General features: G+C 33.9%; 2 long non-coding RNA genes across 2 annotated transcripts; both read right to left on the reverse strand.

Moving 5' to 3' along the window:
• LOC140883762 (uncharacterized) lies at nt 1-2,264 on the reverse strand. Its single transcript, XR_012150453.1, has 2 exons — nt 2,143-2,264; nt 1-1,264 (listed from the first exon to the last, which is right to left on the reverse strand). It is a non-coding gene; the product is annotated as an uncharacterized lncRNA (long non-coding RNA).
• A 6,753-nt stretch (nt 2,265-9,017) lies between these two features.
• On the reverse strand, nt 9,018-10,128 carry LOC140877565 (uncharacterized). The gene is made up of 3 exons (XR_012149287.1): nt 10,084-10,128; nt 9,399-9,491; nt 9,018-9,273 (listed from the first exon to the last, which is right to left on the reverse strand). It is a non-coding gene; the product is annotated as an uncharacterized lncRNA (long non-coding RNA).
• Between the last annotated feature and the right edge of the window lie 10,546 nt (nt 10,129-20,674).

A 20,674-nucleotide genomic window follows, 5' to 3' on the forward strand; every position in this document is an offset into this window, starting at 1 on the left:
TCTAGAAAAACAATTAATATAAGGAAATTCAATTCAATAAAATCAAAAATTTGTAGAAGCGTCTCAACCAGGCTACATCAACCTCTAGACTAAAAAATTTAGTTCATAATAAAAAATAAATAAAACCAATTCATTTCAAAAATCTAAACATCAATTCAATAATAATAAGTTCGAAAGAAAGAAAATAAATCCGAATATGCGATGCCGTGTTCGGTGAATCGATCTTCGTCTTTGTTCTTCAAGTTCTTCACATCTTGCCCAAATTTCTTCTCCAATTCCTTTCTCTCCAAGCTCACATTTAAACTCTATATTTTTCTTTGATATGTTGCGCGACGGCTTCCCCACAATTATGTGCATCCAAAGTCCCTTTTATATGTGCTTCCAATCCATTAAATAAAAGCTCACGAAAGTCCTAAGGTTTTCTTTCCGAAAAATAAAAAAAACTGACTTTCGCGATGGCGCGGGCGCGCTTGAGAAGAGGGGCGCCCGCGCATGTGATCTGTCTCCTCTAGGCTCAAAGTGCTCAACTGGCGCGCCCGCACATTAGTCTCGCGCGCCCGCGCATGCTTCTTGGGTATGAAATTCTACATCGTGCGACGATTTTAAAAAAAAATATATCTCACAATATATCCGTCGGATTTAGCTGAAGTTTTGACAGCAGCTTTAAAATATCCTAAATTTAATTATGAATGGTGGAGATCGGATTTAGATTTCTCAATAATTCCCAGTAATTTTCTGAAGTTGATACTCCATAATGCATCCTTCCGCTTCTTCTTGCTACTTTTGCGTCAATCCTTGAAACTCACAAAAACAACTAACACACATAAAATCCACTCGATACATTACAAAATCCAAGTCAAATCATATATAAATTAAGTGCATAAAATGCGTTTATCATAGTTACTGGCTCACCATCAATAGGAAGACCCAAAATAATGAAAATATCTTGTAAAGTGATGGTTGCTTCACCACATCTAAAATGGAACGTGTGTGTTTCACGTCGCCATCGTTCAACTAGAGCACTAAACAAATTATTATCATAAATTCGAGACCCACACAACAAAATGCCATAAATCCCCATATAATTTAAATATGCTATCACACGACTGTGCAAACCATTCTCATTATATAAATTCAAATCAAATTATCTAATCGTTTGGCTCGAACAATCTCATCAACACTTTCTGTAGAAACTGTTGGCTAAATATGTGTTGCTTGTAAATATAACACACTGGGATCTATTGGCTCACGATTTGTTGTCATCCTGACAAAATTAGTGACAATAGTTGATCAAAACATAAACTAATAATATGAAATCGCGTAGTGTAATAAAATAAGTTTTCTAAAACAAAAACTATCTAGTATACATATACACTTGATCCACGTTTAAACAAATTAGGGTGGAAACAAAAAATTAAAGTTTATGTTTAGGTAATGGCTTAGCACAATTTTTTGATTTCATCTAATTGTTAAATTAAACTAGATCCCTAATTGTTAAGCTTCTGGAGGGCAACTAGTGACGTTAAACTAAGCTAGATCCCTAATTGTAAGCTTTTTAACTTGTTTATTAATTAGTATATATTTTTGATTTCGTCAGAAAATCCAAGATCCTCGTCTCTTATTTAATTTGCAAGCAAAGGTGTTTGAATTACCAGCAAGTCATCCAATTAAACAACAAGTCATTCAACTAAAAATCGAGTGTACATCCATTTTCATCTAATTACTTAGTCACATTCCAAAAAAAATGTATCAAAATATGGTACACCAATCCTATAATTCTTAAATCAATATTTAGTTTTTTTTCTTTAAAAATCATTCAAATTATGTTACGAAATAAATATCGTAAAACACTTAATATTAATAAAAGTACCAGCTATCTATTTTATTTGTCTTATATATAATTTCGAAACACACCTAGCTAAATTAATTTACAGCAAATATCCATCACGACCCCATAATTGAAGGACTTTTTTTTTTTTTTTTTTTTTCCATTTCATTCAATCAACCACAACCAAATCTTATGGCCGATTCCAAATAAAAAATAACCTACTGCTTTAATGGATGTTTATCAACTTAATTGAAGAGCGAAAAATTAATTTTGAAATGTAATGGTATTTGAAATGAACAAAACAACACACTTACTTCTTAATTGAATTTGCAAACGAAAAAATCGAAGAAAACAAAACCACCACTACTTCAATGAATGCTTATGAATTGCGAGGAACGAAATCTTCGAAAATATTTGAAGAAAGCTTATGAATTGTGAGGAACGAAAGTTTAAAAAATATGGGAAAAAACTTGTATCATACATCTATTTAACATTTCATCACAACAATTTGGCCCCTACAAGTCTCCATCAGAGAGTCATCACGGACATGCATGTTGCCAAAATGGGTGAGGGACGGCTACTAGAATGTAGAATGGGTGGGGGACGCTGACGAACATGAGTTAGCTGCCACATAGGCAGTGTTCGCTGTCATGTTGCCAAAATGGGTGGGGGACGACTACTAGAATGTAGAATGGGCGGGGGACGCTGACGGACATGAGTGGGCTGCCATGTGGGCAACGTCCGATGTGGCAGATTCCTTTGTCAGAGACAGCGGACGCTAGATTAAATTTATTTGAGTGTCCGCTGTCTCTGATAGAGTTTTACGATATTTTTGAAATAATTTCATGACCACGGTATTTTTGAAATTAATTTTTTATTTTACTTTAATTTTTTTTTTAAAAAAACCCTTTTAAATGGCCTCGTAGGAGATTTGTGTTATTATATATGATTTGATAAATTACGCGTTCAATTTTTACAAGATTCTGTTTCATTTAAAATTCTCTTGATTTATTTATTATAATTATGTTCAAGATTTGCAGCATGGTAGGTCCCTTTACGGCTTTACCTATATAATGTTTAAACTATTGGAATTGACAAGTATAATTTATTTATTAAATCAATATTGAAAATAAGAAAATCTTCAATTGAACATGTTTTTTTTTTTTTATTATTATTATTTCTTGGACTCGACAATAATTGGATATCAGCATCAAATTCTTCTTTGGTACTGAGTTTTTATTACTACTTGGATTGGGCTTCGTACCCGCGAGCCTACTAAAATCGAATTCAAACTGTATATGTATAAAATTGAGCCCAATCCAAGTATACCTATACTGATTACTGAACTCGTCTAATTTATATCAGACTGGCTGACTGGCAGCTATAAAGTTGGGCCAGCCCAATCCGATTGACGATGGACAATTTTGACTCATAAATTTTCTTCTCTCTCTCTTTTTTTTTTTAAAGGAAAATCACCAAGAAGTCATTATTTAATTAGACTTCAAAAACCATGGAGATACTTATTCTAAAATCGAGATAGTTAAAAAAATTAAAATAATAAATAAATAAAACCCAAAAAAAACACGGAGAATAAATAATTGATAATAAAAGAGAGTATTTTCTGTTTCGATACTATTATGTCATCATAAAAGTTAAGACGTATCCGAATAAAATGTCTCTAGGCCACATCCCAGGAAGACAATCCATGTGCTTTCATTCTAAAAAACTGTCGGGTATATTTTCTTCTTAAAGAGTTAAAGTTTTCGAGTTTATATATTGTAATTTTGTGCATATGTTGTTCTTAATTTCTTGATTTAATTATAATATTATAGAAATTTAATTAAATATAATATGAGATTTATAAAGATCATTTTTTTTGTAAATATATAACATGAAAAATTAGGCACACCTTGTTGCATTAAATAAACTTACACTCTTGTTTACTCTGAGAGTACTTGAATAACGATAGTGTTTTAAAAGATGATGTCTAAGCGCAAGGGCGGAGCTACATATGCTTCCACCCGAGCTTTAGTCCGGGTGACACAAATTTTTTTTGAAATTTTTTATATATTAATTTTGAAAAAATTTGGGTTAATTTGATCTTAGCACGGGTAGCTCAATTCAAAAAATTAAAGCATTGGAGGGCTTAAGATTCTAGCCCGGGTAGATTGAAATTTTTGGCTCCGCCATTATCTAAGCGTTGGTCAATTGTTCCCGCCCTTATTTTTAGAAAATTGATGTCTGGGCACGTTATTGTATTAATCGAACGCCTATGCCGTCTAATCAACTCTTAGACAGTCGCCTAGATTAATATATAATATATTTATATATTTTTAAAATTTTTATTTTAAAATAAAAATATTATTTAACATATTTTTCTATCAATTTATATCAAATAAAGATGAAGAATATGCCATAAATTTTAATTTTGATTTCGATAAAGATAAATAATTAGAGAAATATTAAAATTAACAAGAAAAAATAGATATTTAAGCAAAAAAAAATAAAATCGAATAGGTTCCGTATAGACGGACGCCTAAACATCTAATCGCAAAATAGTGTTGACCGTCACCCTACTTTTTTTTATCATCGAATAAGAGTAACTTGAAATTTAACATTGAAATATCATCATGCAACATCCGCTCACATATGTGGTGCCACTCGTGTGACTATTTTCCCTCATTTTTTTTTTAAAAAAACTCATACTTTTGGATATTTGTGATTGTGATACATATTTTTTTGAGAAATTATTTTTTGGGTCTTGTTCTTGTATGTTTGCACATTTATGTTATCAAATTTTAATTTTAGTCCGCAATCTTTGTTTTTTTGTTTTTGTTTTTTTTGTTGAAATTTTAATCTTTTTTTTTGTTTTAACATTGACAAAAAACTTATGCAGTGTTGTGTTGATGTGTACGGTACCACATTAACACTCCTATTGAAAATGACTAAAATTACAAAAAATAAAAATTGCAGAATTAAATTTTAAATGTGCTAACATGATGGATCAATATCGGAAAGTGACAAAATTATAGAACAAAAAATGATGTATTTCATAATTTTTTAAAAAGTAATATAAAATTTGAAAAACCCGTGGCATGTTGTCAGTATATTCCTTATAAAATAGTAATTACTTCATCCGTCCCAATTATATAATCCACGTTTTTTTTGTTTGTTCCAAATATACAGTCATATATCATATTTATTAATATTTTGTTTACACTCTTTTATAATATACTCCTATTAACTACACCTTGAAAAATGTGCAATCATTTTTTAATATATTAAATAGGGATAAAATATGAAGTTTGAATAAAATTTGTTTTCCCAATGATTTTTTTTAATTTGTGTGAAAAAAAAGTAGGACTATATAATCGGAACAAAGAGAGTATAAATCAATAGTAGGGTTGGCACACCGAACCGAAAATATCGAATTTTTGGGATACCGCGTCGATTTTTTTTCGATATACAAATATTTTTTCGGTATGCGAAATTTTTTTTCGATATCTATACGTATCAATACGAGTTTTTCTATATCAAAATTTCAAAATTTCAGTATCAGTACCAGTATAAATTTTTTTTATACCGATATTTTTGATACAGTATATCGAAAACCCACCCCTAATCAATAGTAATGATATGATGTCAATGATAATTGATAACCCCAATAATAACAACAACAAAAGGATTTAATTACCTCTTTCCGAGGTATATAAATACAAGGGTTGATAAAAATTCCCGAAACTTGACTTTTTTCGAATCTCATCCCACTCTCGTTCCAAAAAAATCCCAAACCGACATTTTTTCGACTCGAATTTTTGGGATTTTTTCCATCCCGATTAATATCGGGAGAGGATCGAGAATAAAATCTTATCCCGATTGGATTTTCGACCCGTCTCGAAATAATATTATAATATATTTTATTAATAATTTAATTAATAGATTGAGATAAATATTATTAGGCTTCAACCCATATAAAAATTAATTATGGATTTAATTAACATAATGGTTTATTGTTGAAAAAATCGAATAGTAGAATCACGACATGAAATTTTATTTTTGTGTATTTTTTAAAAATTAAATTAATAATTTAAATAATTCATATTTATAATTATTTAATTATAATAAATATGTAAAACAAGAGATGCAATTTCACAATCTATTTAACAAAATTTATCTAGTAATTTGTATCCGAACATTTTATTAAGAATTATCCGATACACATAATGATGTTCTTCTCTTAACAAAATCTTGAAATATTATTCGAAATATTTTAATACTATATGCTTTTAGTTGAATTTTTTTTCTTTAGAAATATAAGTTTCTAAAAAATATTTTTTTTTAAAAATAATAAAACATTTTTTTTAAAAACGAAATCTTGAACATGAAAAAAATTTCGGGATTTTCTCTTCCTACCCGACGGGATCCCGAATATTCGGATTTCGAAATGTGTTGGATACGGGATCAGAAGAAAAAAATTTCTCGATTCTTTTCGGGACGTGAATTGTGTAGGAGGGTTACGGGACGTGTCCCGACCCTATCCCACCTCCTAATAAATACTACATAGTACCTCTTTTCAGGTTTGTTAAAAATAACAAATAAACACAAGAAAATTTTAGTATTACATAAATATAATTTAGGGTGTAAAACGTAAGTTAAATAAAAGAACATGATAGAGATGTTTTGTAGTTTTAGAAATTATTGAATTCATTTATTACTTTTCATAACCAATATGGAGTTAAATTTACGTTGAACTTTCTCAAAACAAAATTTAACGTCATATCCTACATTGATTACAATTTGTAAACAAAGTCTTGCCATAGGTTAATTTGGGATGAGTTCATGATGCCCTTCGAATAGCCTACCCGAAGGGCAATTGGACGGTGCAGATGCCCTTCGAATAGCCTACCCAAAGGGCAATTGGACGGTGCAGATCAATTTACAGATCAAATTGATCTGCCACCATTGATGCTGACATATGACAATTTGATATTTCTCATATTTGTGAGGTACAAATTTCCAACATGATTGATAGCACATTAAATTAGGGATCCCTCTTTATGTACGATGAAAATTGATAGGTCCTGGTTGCCCGCGGTACAAATTACTGGCTATAATCCAGAAACTTAAAATGGGCGGACGTCTTTGGATCCGGTATTTGACTATTCCCTTGTTTCGATCCGATAATAGGTTTTATATAAGACCGGATTCGACTCGACTCGACTCAGAGCGGATCGGTTTAGTAAATATATTATATATTAAATATGTATAATGTATATGTGAAAAAAATATGCATACTCAAGGATCAAGGATCGAAGCAGTACGTTGTGTGTTTATATATAATATATGAATGATACATGTTTGCATCTGTACGTGTCATATATTTCAATTTATCAAATATTTAATTAATTTGGGTTAATTTTTTCAGTGCTCTTATGTATTACTTTTTGGTGAGTTGGGTATGTTGGGAAGGATAATTAACTGAACTTAAAATAAGTAAATATTGTGACAAATATCAAACAACAGGTAAACTAATTAAAAGAGAAGGTTGAATTTGTCATTTTGTGTTGATCATATCAAAGAATACGTCATATTGTAATGCATTTACATCTGGTATGATATGTGGGTTCTTTATACTATTGTACTATAGTGATAATAGTACGTCATATATAATGCATTTACATTTTCCGTAAAATTTGGAGTATCAGCAGTTCATTGTACGCTCTTAGTCGAAATCTTCAATGAGTTGTTCCAACGTCACAAAACAAAGTCAGAGGAGCCGGGAGGGTTCCGTCGAAGGCACTCCGACGCTCAAGTCAGTGATTATTCAACGAATAATAATCGAGAGTAGAGCGTTATAGTGCTAACACTACAAGAAAAACGGCCAAAGACAATGTTTTTTCCGCGTTGTTAATGTTCCCGAAAAAGCGTTGTCGTAGCCAGTGTTGTAAAAGACCACGCTCAAAGACAACGTGGAAAAAGCGTTGTCGTTTTTGGAAAAGACAACGCTTTTTCAAGCGTTGTCGTATCTAAAAATGACAACGCTTTTTCCGCGTTGTCTTTGTCACAAAAAAGCGTTGTCGTAGTTCAAAAGCTTTTTAAGCGTTGTCTTTTTTAGTAACGACAATGCTTTTTCCACCTACGACAACGTTTAAAAAGCGTTGTCTTTTCTCAAATAAAAAACAAAAAAAATATAATTCACAAATTTTCAATATTATCACTCAATATTCAAATTTTTTGAAAATTAAATATAATATACAATATTTCAATATTATAAATCATTCAAATATAACAAAAATCATTCAAATATAACAAATAATCGAATTCTTCATGTTCATCTCGGCCATTTGCGCTATGCTTTCTGCCTCAAATCGGAGTCGGCGATCATACCAACTCTCAGAATGCTAAATCCATTTGGAGGACTGGAAATGTGCTGAACAATAGCAGCAAACAAGAATAACATTTCAAAGTCATGGTTATGAATGTCACAATAAATCAAACATCAAAGAAGAAAAGTAAAATGTAAACAAATACATAATCCGCATACTGAAAATGTGCTCCTCATCATCCAAAAGCTCCAGCCGCGCATCATTTCAAGAAACCTTATTTTCCAATTAATCACCTCTCAGACTTGACGAACGTTTTGAGAGATAACTTTGTCTAATAGTTTGAACCTAAAACTGCAAGTCTGAAGTTTCAGACTAGCATTCAACACAGAATAAAATAAAACAGTAGTAGAGATAAAAAGTTCAGTAATGAAAAAATAATTATTCATAGCCACAGTCTAAGGCTTAATTTCAACTTCGAAAACTGCATATTTAATCCATATATAAGAAATAAATATAGCATTCCTTTAAATCCAGATTCAGAAAAGTTTACGTACACATACAACGAATTACCATTTGAACCCTCGCGATGAGACTCATTCTTGATTTACCCCAAATATTTTCAACTGACTAGCTCTATTCTTCATAAAGTTCTGGATCAGTTATCCTAATGAATCAATCCAAATCCACAAATTTTCAAGTGTGTTATATATATTTATATGTAAACATACGTGTTGAGATCACAGGTATTTATAGAGCTAGCTTAACATGTGGAAGAAAATGCTAATATATGAGGCAATTAAGGAAGAAGTAAAATTGGGCAATAGATCCAAATTTTCCTTCGTAATTTGCTTGCTTTAATATAAAGGTAGGATTCATCATAAGCCCCATATTATCTTATGGGCATTCTATAGAAATACACGCATGATAGAATACTGGATGAGAAGATGGTAACAATCACCATAAATCAAAACAAATGCACACACGACTAAAACCCAAGAGCTAGTAGTGATTCACAATGTATGTCCCAAAAAAGTATGTGGAAGTCACCTGTATAAAGTAAATTGCGCAATTACTCGAAATATAGAAAACTCTCAGTTTATCTGTTGGCAAACTTCTAGCCTGACCAAGAACAACAATTGAATTGTTAGTCAATTCTTCATGTAAAATCAAGCTAAAAAATATTTGACACACCAGTCAAGACAAGGAAAGTTATTCCATGTAATTATTGTGTTCACGAGTATTACCTGATGATAAATCTCTGCCCAAAAAAGGACAAGAAGCGTGTATGTGGAGAAGAACAGAAGGCCAGGAAGATCCAACAGTACCAAAGTGAAAGCCTGACAAAAAACATATATAAATACACATTTCATCGATTAAGAATCGATCATGACAAGTGTCCAGTAACTTCAAGGCCTAAAAATGCAAAGTAAATTCACAAATTGTCATAGGTATTAATCTCATGTTCACGTGGAGGGGCATGACACATGCTGCCACATGAAAAGAACATAGTAATTGGACTAGATATCTTGGACCTTTTATCCGGACCAAACAATTCTATAAGGCAGTGACACCGCAACTTGTATGTAAGATGAAGCTCTCCTCTATTTCCTCCGTAATCCCAACAAAAAAATTTGCAGTCCATAGAATTATCAAGCCGCTAAAAAGGTGTCACAAATAATATCATGCTAAAAGCGCTTGTTGTGTGAATTAACCCGATGCATCAAGAACACCATCATCAAGGCAGAAAGCAACCAACAATGGACACTAATAGAAAATGTTGGAACTATTGTCTGTATATGGTATACCATTTATAGAATCATAGGAATTCCAACCTCTTGGACTAAAATAATTCAAGAAAAAGAAAGTTTGAAGAAAATGTGGTGGGAATCAGTTAAGAAGTACATTTATAGTAGATATGGAGAATCTTACCTTGGGATGCAACAAAAAAACTAGCTTGTGAAATCCAAATGAAACAGCACGGGCTGCAATTTGTAGCTTGTGATTAATCTAATGAAATATGAACACAAGAAAATCGAGTAATTTGTTTTAATACTAACTCCATTCACAATAAAATTCATGAAGTGGAAAACCTTCTGAGTGGTCCAACCATACTCAGGAACCCTCCATTCAATTCTTATTAGTTGAATCTGCACAAAGTTCACACACACTCAAGTTGGAATATTCAAAATAACCTAGCAAATTGATTGCAACAGAATACAGTAGTACATAGATAGAAACAGGAATACATACTGAGAAACTAATCGAAGACAATAGTTCACAGATAGAAAGGAATCTGAAAATTCAATAAAAATATATTATAAAATATCAATCTTCAACAGTTGCACATGCACAACTCCAAAAGGATCAAATAAATTTTACTCTATGTTTCAACTTTCAATCAGTTTGAGTGATACGACGACAAAAACTACAGTTCGAAATGCATAGTAAAATTTAAACATCCACTCGACCAGTCGATATAATGCTATTGCTATTCAGGATTCATCAATTGCACCTGCTCCCCTCTGCATTCTAATAACCATAACATGAAAAGGTAGAATTTGAGGATGGCAACACGTAATAATCACGCTGTCTGACTTAAATTACAGACAATAAGAAGAAATATAAACAAACATAAGTATAAGACATGCACTGTCTAAATTAACCAAAACCAGTGTTGCGATTCAGAGAAAATGTTAGCCTTAATGTCCAATATTTCTTATAAATATATATAGGGTAATTTAAAATCTCACAAGTCACAACTTAATTAGATACCGTAGAACGTGTTAGTTTCTTATAAACTAAGTAAAATATATTGTATTTAGTTTGAAGAAATATGTCCAGGCACATAAGATTCCTAGTCATGCCACAAAACAATTTCAACGTGGAACATTCTCAAATTAACAATTTAGTCACACACAAAAAGCTAGTAATTCCACACCACGTGATATTCCTCAGAAAAATGAAATGATTCAGGATAAAAGAAAATGAGCAGGAAATTACAAGCAAAGGGAACTTGCCCTGCTTTTCCGCAATTTTATTCCAGTCAAGCAAAACATGCTCCCTCCCAAATCCTTCTTCGATCTGAAGAACTGATTAAATTATTCAACCAACCTTTTTTTTCACAAGCTAATTTCCTACACAACAAGAAGTAAACACACAAAAGGAGCCACTTTCAGGAATTATAAATAAAAGAGAGTAAATACAAAATCACCCACATTTCATCCATTTTGGCAACCTCCTCCGGGTCATCCATTGTATCCACATTCAAAGCACCCTGATCAATTCTTTCCGACCTAAGCATTACAGAACGGATGAAATCTGATTTAGTACAAGGGAGATCAACGGACTGTTCTTATTCAAGATATATAAAGTTCGAGTACGCTGGTGGTTATTGGTTATAGAATAGGAAGGAGATCCGACGTACCACAGCGTGTCAACAAAATTAGTATTTTTCATATGCTCGAAACACTAGAGGGTACATACACACACACACGTACTTAATTGAAAGCAACAAATGTTAAAACAAAATAATAAATATGTCAAATAAAACAATATATAAAGTCATATTTATACAAAACCATAGTAGACTATACAGAGGTAATATTCCAAACAGATCATTACGACTGTCGGCTCTAAGCAATTGAACAAACTTGCTCGAAAACCAAGACATAAGAAAAAAAGTTCCTATATACAAAGAGGAAACAGGCAGTTTCTGTCCCAATCTATGCATACAATTCAAATTTTTAGAGCAAATTGGTGACAAATAGAGATACCATTGTAAAATTCTGCTATTGATTGAAATAAATGTCTTTGCAATAACTTCTTATCATTGGTTTGGCTTGCCTTCAGGTAGATTTTCAAATACACATTTCTCAAGAATATATAAAGCCGAGGACTGAGAAAAAAGATGCCCATAATATATCTGTAGATAACTTTCAGGCAGCTGGCACACGCACTGTAGGTTTGTGCCAAAAAGAATTTTGACCTTTGAGCAAAATTTTTCAGAAAGAGAGTCATCCAGATTGGTTTCAGAAAAAAACCCTCCGTTGGGACATAAGATATGCCTCAAATCTCAATAAATACAATAAAAAGTAAAGCTTTTCAGAGTCACCGATAAGAACATTACAGGATGAAAAAGAATAATGGAGATTTTATTCAGCAAAAACTTAAAACAAAAGAATAATAAATGCAAAATCTCGGCTGATACAATCACGGTTGCGTGAGCCTCGGCCTGAGGCTTGCTGTCATACATTTCTGAGGTATCCAGGTGTGTAAAATACATATGAATGCTCACGTTATACGCAGAATGAAAAAGACGCATAACGCAGGTCTCAATTTTTATTCACCAGACTAAACTCTCAAGTAACACCTTTTGTGACTGACAGACTATACATAACCTACATCATTTCATTGAACCTATAAGATTCCTGCAGTTAAACTATAAAATTATTGGCAGTTGATTTGGATTAAATCATTTTATGTGGGCAGTTGATTTGGAGAAGACTATCCATATAAGTTGTGCAAATTTCAACTAAATATCTTATATGTTTTACCCTGAAATCCATTCATCCAAATGCAGCCTTAGTTCCTTCCCATTCTTCATCCTTTTTGAGACATTACGACCCCTTCCCTCCCATTCATACAAGCTAAGAACATCAATTTCACTAGAAACAAATTTTTGGGCACTATTATCTACCAAACATGGCCTTTGTTTTAAGATTCTGAGAATGGTTATTACCTTTATTCCATGAATTTTATGTGAAATCTACAAACTAACATTAACATTAGCATGCAGCCTGTCATGTTTAACATTCATTGGTATTTGGTAAAGGAAAATTAACCTCTAGTTAAATTCAAGGATATAATCCAATCAAGAGCAACGAAAACTAAATGTTTGCTGTTGCTGCCGAGTAATCAAAAGTAACATACAAAATGTATTACTGAGAAAATAATACAGATACTAGCTGTGAACATCTAACAAGCGTTGGCCTCTGGGCCACCATTCCTGTTAAAATCAACCCATTCTCAAGCTGTCCTACATCATCATTTTAATCTTGATAGTTGAAAAAGTGATACAATTTTTTAAGAAATATAATTCCACACATAACATACCATGAAAGTCAACATTTCAGAACCGCAAAACAGATACTACTATTTAGCCTTCAGCTTCTATCTAAACCACTAAAGAAAACTTTCACACAAAGAAGCTGGTTCACATAAGAATAAATGGTATTTCTTAGTAATTTCAATCATATTCTTATATGTTTATTATAACTAATCAGGCTCTCCCCAACGAACACCCCTTTCCTTTGCTTCAAAACTATTTAGTATGCTATCACTTACTACAAGATAAAATCTTATCAAATTAATATCTCAACTCATCCAAATACATCTCATGATGACAATAACTACAACTAATTTCAAAATTATTCGCTAAAGATGAATTAGAACAAGCCCAAAATCCATATAACACGTCAAAAACTCGATAATCGAAACAGCAGGCATGAAAAAACTGGAACCTTGACTTTCCAGAGAGCTGCTGCCTGCGGGGAAATGGCGTCTCAAATCATCCAACAGCAAAAATGTGTTTGGAGGAGAAGGGGGAGAAGTGGGATTTTTTAGGGTTTAACTGTTGAAGTCAGGTGATGACGGCCCGAGTGAGAACAACAGTGACATGGGTTTGTCTTTGATCTTGTCCTTCACGCCCTTCTTCCTCCTGCCACCTCCCCGTCGTCCTCAGAAGACTGCCATACATTAAATTTTAAAGATGAAATCAGTACATATATATATATGCTAGCCTGAAATTACAAAAGAAATAAGGGACAAGAAGACGTACGGAGTTTTCAGAAGCTGTCGGATTGGCGGAATAGACTGAAATTAAACGTATGGAGCTACAGAAGCTGCCGGATCGGCAGTGTTTGGGAGCGTCGGTGTTGAATGAGAGAAAAAGGAGAAAGGGATCGGAGGGGAGAAGTAATCGAGAAGAAATGGGAGAAGGGGTCTGATTTGGGGATTTGGGTATTATTATTTATTTTATGTTTTATTTTAAATAAAAATAATATTTTTTCTACAACACTTTTTAAAAAGTGTTGTGCTACATGGAAAAAAAACGCTAATAGACAACACTTTTAAAAGCGTTGTCTTTGACCCAAAAAAAACGCTGATTGACAATGCTTTTTAAAAAAAGCGTCGTCTTTGAGTAATAAAAAACATATAACCACAACGCTTTTCGCTAAAAGCGTTGTCTTTTAAAAAAAGACAACATTTTTCACTAAAAGCGTTGTCTTTTAAGTGTTGTGTTTGTACATTTTTCTTGTAGTGTAAGAAAAGTGTGTACCTTAATAATGAGGTGACTTGAGCTATTTATAGATATTCGAAGAGTTTCACGGGCTTGAGCCTCTTATGAGCTTTTGTAGAATTCAGGGTCTGCTTAAATTAAATATAAATAATTGATAAGTGTATTTTATACAATTAAATTATATATGATTTTAATTGTTAATTGTTTGTTTCGAGCATATTTATGTGGATATTTTGTTGTTTTTGTGCTTGCAGAGAATTATTGAATTTATTTGAAAAAAAGAAGAAAAATAAGAAGTTGAGAGGAGAAAGGAATTAAAAGAAAAGAGAATTGATAAAAGGGAAAATAAAAGGAGAAAGAAAAGAATGATCAGAGAAGGACAAGAAAAGCAAATGGGCTTTCAAATTGGGCCAAAGTTTAGCGCTGCAGAAGAGCAAACGCGCAGTGTGTTCTGAAGACTTGAGAATTGGAATTTCGAACTGAAGGCGCGCCCGCTCTGATCGTAATCTGAGTGTTTTTATTATTTTGGAAAATTATTTTCATGGGCTTTTGAGTGGGCTTTTGTGTCAACATATATATAAGATTTTGATCAGACAATTTAGAAGGAGGGCCGCCACAACAAAAACTTACGTACATCAGAGAGAGAATCAGGGCTTTGATCGTGATTTCTGGAGGATTTTGTGCTTTAACTTGAAGAGCGAAGACGGAGTTCGATCGACCGGACACGGCGGCGACGACAGATTTGTTTCTTATCTTTTTATTTAATTCTGAATTTATGTTTGGATTTTTGAACATGTTTTATTTTATTCAGAATTTTATTATCAACTAAATTTTTAGAGTCTAGAGGTCGGATGGAACCTGGTGTAGACGCTTTCATGAATTTTTGATTTTATTGAATTGAGTTTCTTCTAGATTAATTGTTTTTTTCTAGAATTGATTGTCTTTTCAATTATCTGATCAATAATTGATTTGTTATATTGATTTGAAATCTGGCACTCGGGAGAGGAGATTTTGAATAGGACCATTGGAAAATACACTGTTAATTATTTATACAGCTCGGGAGAGTGTATAATTTTAACAGAGCTTTTAAAAAGAATATTGTTTTGTGATAGATCACTGCGATAAATTCTTAATAGGGATATTGGAATTGAATTGTAGTTGATAAAAATTATTTGTTGCTCGGGAGAGGGAAATAATAAACTTAAGTGTTCTTGGCTATTAATTGATTGAAATTCATGAAGATTAATTAATTAGGATTGATTGTTGTTGAAACCAGGTGAAATCTATACCTCTAGACCAATTTTCTCTGATTGATTATATCTGCAAGTTGTGTGCGTGCTATCAAAAACATCCTGATTATTTTTATTTATTGCAAATTTCTCAAATATTGATTTTTTAGATAAAGTTTAGAATATTTTAATTACAAGAACTGATTATTTTCAATTTACTCCCTGTGGGATCGACACTTGATTCATTCACTATATTAAAACTTGACACTCGTACGCTTGCGAGCAATTTTCACAACAAGTTTTTGGCGCCGTTGCCGGGAAGTAATTTTTGATTTTGTTTAGTCTTGTTACCAATTAGTCAAAGTTTTAATTTAGAGTTTTTCTTTATTTTAATTTAAGTACTAATAACTTGCTGTTGTTCTTACCTGCAGTTTATGCTAAGAACACAAAGTGCGAACTCTTTGCTCTTTGATCTAGAAATTGAACGAACCGCACGAGCTTTGAGAAGAGCTAGGAGAGAAGAACAACTTAACATGGCTGAAGAAGATGTCAATGAATTGCCCTTGGTGTCAATTAGATATCATTTCAGGCCGACGATCCAGGCTCACTATTCTGGAATCGCTCGAGGGACAATAAATGCCAACAACTTTGAGTTGAAGCCGGCCTTAATTAACATGGTTCAGCAGAACCAATTCAATGGAACTGACACAGCTGATCCTCACTTACACTTGCGCACTTTTCTAGAGATTACTGATACTGTAAAAATAAATGGTGTTTCTGAGGATATAATACGCTTACGTTTGTTTCCTTTTTCTCTCAGGGACAAGGCACGGAGTTGGCTGCAGTCATTGCCGCTAGGACGCATAACAACTTGGGAGGGCATGGCTGTGAAATTTTTAGAGAAGTTCTTTCCACCATCTAAGGCAACCCAGCTGAAGATTGAGATCAGTACCTTTCAACAGCATGATTCAGAACAGCTATACGAGGCATGGGAAAGGTACAAAAATTTGTTAAGGCGTTGTACTAATCATAATTTTGCAGATTGGGAAGAAATAGAGTTTTTCTACAATGGACTAAATATGCCTACAAGAATGTCTGTGGACTCTGCTGCTGGAGGTACCATATTTGCCAAAGATCCCATTCAGGCTTATGATATGCTGGAACAGATGACTATCAATAGTTATCAATGGCCATCTGATCGTACGGGAGTCAAGAAACCAGCTGGAGTGTATGCAGTGGATCCTCTCACATCCATCACTGCTCAATTATCTGCACTGACTACACAGGTAGCTTCTTTGAATAAGATTAATGTTGCAGATTCAATTGGAGTCGAAGGATCACATACCCCAGAGGAAGTTAATTATATTAATCCTAATGGCTACCGAGGTTATGGAGCTTACAGAGGTAACCCTGTCCCTAATACTTACCAACCTAGCTTGCGAAATCATGAAAATTTTTCATATGCTAATAATACTAATAAAGGTGATGGTAAGTTGTCTTTGGAGGATGTGGTTAGTACCTTTGTGCAGGAATAAGGTAAGAGGATGTCGAGAACTGAGTCTCGCCTTGACAGCTTGGAGACGCATATGGCCAACATGGGCGCGGTGTTGCAATCCATGGAAACTAGCATTGGGCAGTTGACAAATGCATTGAAGGATAACAACAGAGGTCAGTTTCCGAGCAACACTGAGGTGAATCCCATAGAACAGTATAAGACCATAGAGTTGAGAAGTGGAAAAGAAGTTGGAGTCCAAAAACCTGCTATTGAAGAGGAAAAATTTGAGAAGAAAGTCGAAGAGAAGGAACTTAAAACTGAGCCAAAACCGGTGTACAAGCCGCCACTCCCCTACCCACAAAGGTTCAAGAAGAAGACGTTGGATGAGCAGTTCTCCAAGTTCTTGGAGATTTTCAAGAAAATTCACATCAACATCCCCTTTGCTGAAGCTTTGGAGCAAATGCCGAAATATGCGAAGTTCATCAAGGAGGTGATGTCCAAGAAGAGGAACCTGCTAGAGAACGAGGTGGTCAATCTGACTGAAGAGTGCAATGCGGTGCTCCAAAAGAAGATGCCACAAAAGCTTAAGGATCCAGGGAGTTTTACTATTCCTTGCACGATTGGCTCTTCTCATTTTAATAATGCACTTTGTGATTTAGGGGCCAGTATTAATTTAATGCCATTATCTATTTACAGGGCCTTGGAGTTGGGAGACATGAAATCAACTAAGATTTCATTGCAATTGGCGGATAGAAGCATCACATATCCATTGGAAATTGTTGAAGATGTTGTAGTCAAGGTGGATAAATTCATCTTCCCAGCGAATTTTATGATCTTGGATATTGAAGTAGATCATGGTGCTCCGCTGATTTTTGGATGCCCGTTTTTGGCTACTGCTGATGCCAAAATAGATGTTAAGAAGGGTGAATTATCGATGGGTGTGGAATACGAAAGAGTAATTTTTAACATATTCATGAAGACACCTAGGCCACCCATTGAATAATTGTGCTTGATTGAGCCAGTTGTGAAGCCGGTGGAATGTCCAAGAGCAGATTTTGCGGTTGATTCATCGAAGGACAAAGCGCCAAATTTATCGACGAAGAAAACCACAAAGAAGAAGAAAGCAAAATTTAAAAGGCGATTCGTGGAATTGATTTGGCGAGTTAAAGAGAAAATGAAGATCTAACACCGGTGAAAGTCGGGCTGACGACTTTAAACCAAACGCTACTTGGGAGGCAACCCAATAATTTTCTTTTATTTTATTTGCTTTTATTTTCAGTTTATTTAATTTTTGTTATTTTATTTTTTAGTATTTTTATTTTCAATTTTTGAGCTTAATTTTTCTTAATTTTCAATTTTTTCAGGCTCCAAAAATCTTAAATTCGAGCAAGCGGCGCGCCCGCCCCATTAATCTGAACGCCCGCGCCATACCCTGGAAGAAAATGGTATTGATTTGCGAACTAGAGGCGCGCCCGCGCCACTTCTCTCGAGCGTCCGCGCTCTCTCTACGCCAACAACAATCGTCAAGTGCGCAATACCAAGCGCAATCGCGCTACTGAGCAGCGCCTGTCATGAACTATTGCGCTTCCGAGCTGTGCCATCCATGCGCTAACGCACCAACAAAGAGCGCCATCCCTTGCGCTATCGCACACCACAACCGCGCAGGCCAACTGCGCTCCACCAAGTGCTAACGTGCAACCATCCATCCTCATCTGCGCTTTTTTAAGCGCAATCGCGCCCCTCCAACTTTCATCAGCGCTGCTTCGAAGCGCAAACGCGCATGCCAGCTTCCCAATTGCGCAGGTCCTTGTGCAAATGTGCATCTCCACCAACCTCCTTGCGCAAACAATCTTCATCAGCAGCGTCCTCCATGCGCGATTGTACTTCTACAGCAGCAAATTCCATGCGAAATCGAGTACCACCCATGCTGCAGTTGTGTTCTCGAGTTCCTTCACCTTGCACCATTCACCCTGAGCAATCACACTCTCCACAATGATCTCATTCATGCGCCAAGAAGCTACCTGAATAGCGCTTGAATCAAGCTTTCTTTCTCTTATTAAATGGCGACTACAATTCGAGTCTTGTGCTTCTCTATTGCTTTGAGCCTCATTTTAGTTCTTAAAAAGTGTGCCTGTATTATTTTTAGGTTCCATTGGATGATCATGTCTTGTTTATTCTACATTCTCCATTGATGATCGGCTTCAGATGGTGTTTTACATGCTGGAAATTTTTTATTCTCGTGACGAAGATTATGATGCCGAGTACTGATGCTCGGTGTCGAAGGTACGAGTCCCTTGTTCTTTTCTTGATTTTTAATCATTAGAGACAATGATTATATTAAGTTTGGGGGGATGATTTAGTGTTTGATTAAGTTAGTTGGTTGATAGTTGAGTTTGTTGAGTTTGTTGAGCTTTATTGTGTGCTTCATAGATAAATTTTTTTTTGTTGAGTTTAGTAGTGTTAGTTGAGTTGAGTTGAAAATAAGTCGAGAAAGAAATGGATGCATGACTGATAAAAAATAATTTTTGTGCTATAACTGAAATCCATGATTAATGTCTACCTATCTGAAAAATATTTTTGAAAAAAAAATGGAACCAATTAGATGAACAATTTCTTATATACTCTGTGATTATGCTTGAATCTGATTTTTGAGACATACAGACATAGATATGATTAAGACATTGTTTGGATTTTTTGGGCCTGATTTTATTGAATAAATTTATCCTTAGTTTCCCAGTTGAGCCTACACGTATATTAATACTTTGAGGTATGGAATAATCTAAATTTTTTTTGAAAATCATCGTTTACTGCTGATGATTATTCTTTTCTGCACTGATTGAATTTGTATGAATTAATTGTGGATTGAGACTTGTCTAAAACTAGTTCGGACACTCTTTGAGGCGAAATACGGGCAAAACTGAGATTAGGAATGATTTAGGCGATTTTTCTGAATTCGTTTGAGCCTTTCAAGCTACCTATTAATTTATTTTATCCCTAGTACCTTGTTTGAGATTTATTGAAAATCGAATGACATGCGTGTAAACGTGTGATTAAACCCCCATTCGTCATTATTTCAAGGTCCTACATTGACTACCTGAATAGCCTATACACTAATTTCTACCTTTAAGGGAGTAATTTAAATGCTAAATTTTTATATGCTCCTAGTTATTATTTGTGAAAAATGGAATGGTGTGGTGGATGAGTTGAAAAGAAAGAGGTAGTAGAAAAAAATGTGGTTGGAAAAGTTGTGAAAGAAAGAAAAAAATTGTGAAAGAAGTTGTGAAAATTTGAAGAAACAATTGAGTGAAGAAAGAAATAAGTGTGAAATTGTGGTTGAAAAGGAGTTGAAGTTAGAAATTGAGCATGAATATAAATTACTCCTTATTTTGAATTCTAATTCCTTCATTTGTAGCCATAAGCCAGACCTTACATTATAAGCTGATTAAGTCCTATTGACTGAGTTTCAGTTGCCCAATATACTAGTGGAGAAGAGTTGCG

Source organism: Henckelia pumila, chromosome 2 (genome assembly GCF_033568475.1).
Source record: "Henckelia pumila isolate YLH828 chromosome 2, ASM3356847v2, whole genome shotgun sequence".
NCBI classification, from domain to species: domain Eukaryota; kingdom Viridiplantae; phylum Streptophyta; class Magnoliopsida; order Lamiales; family Gesneriaceae; genus Henckelia; species Henckelia pumila.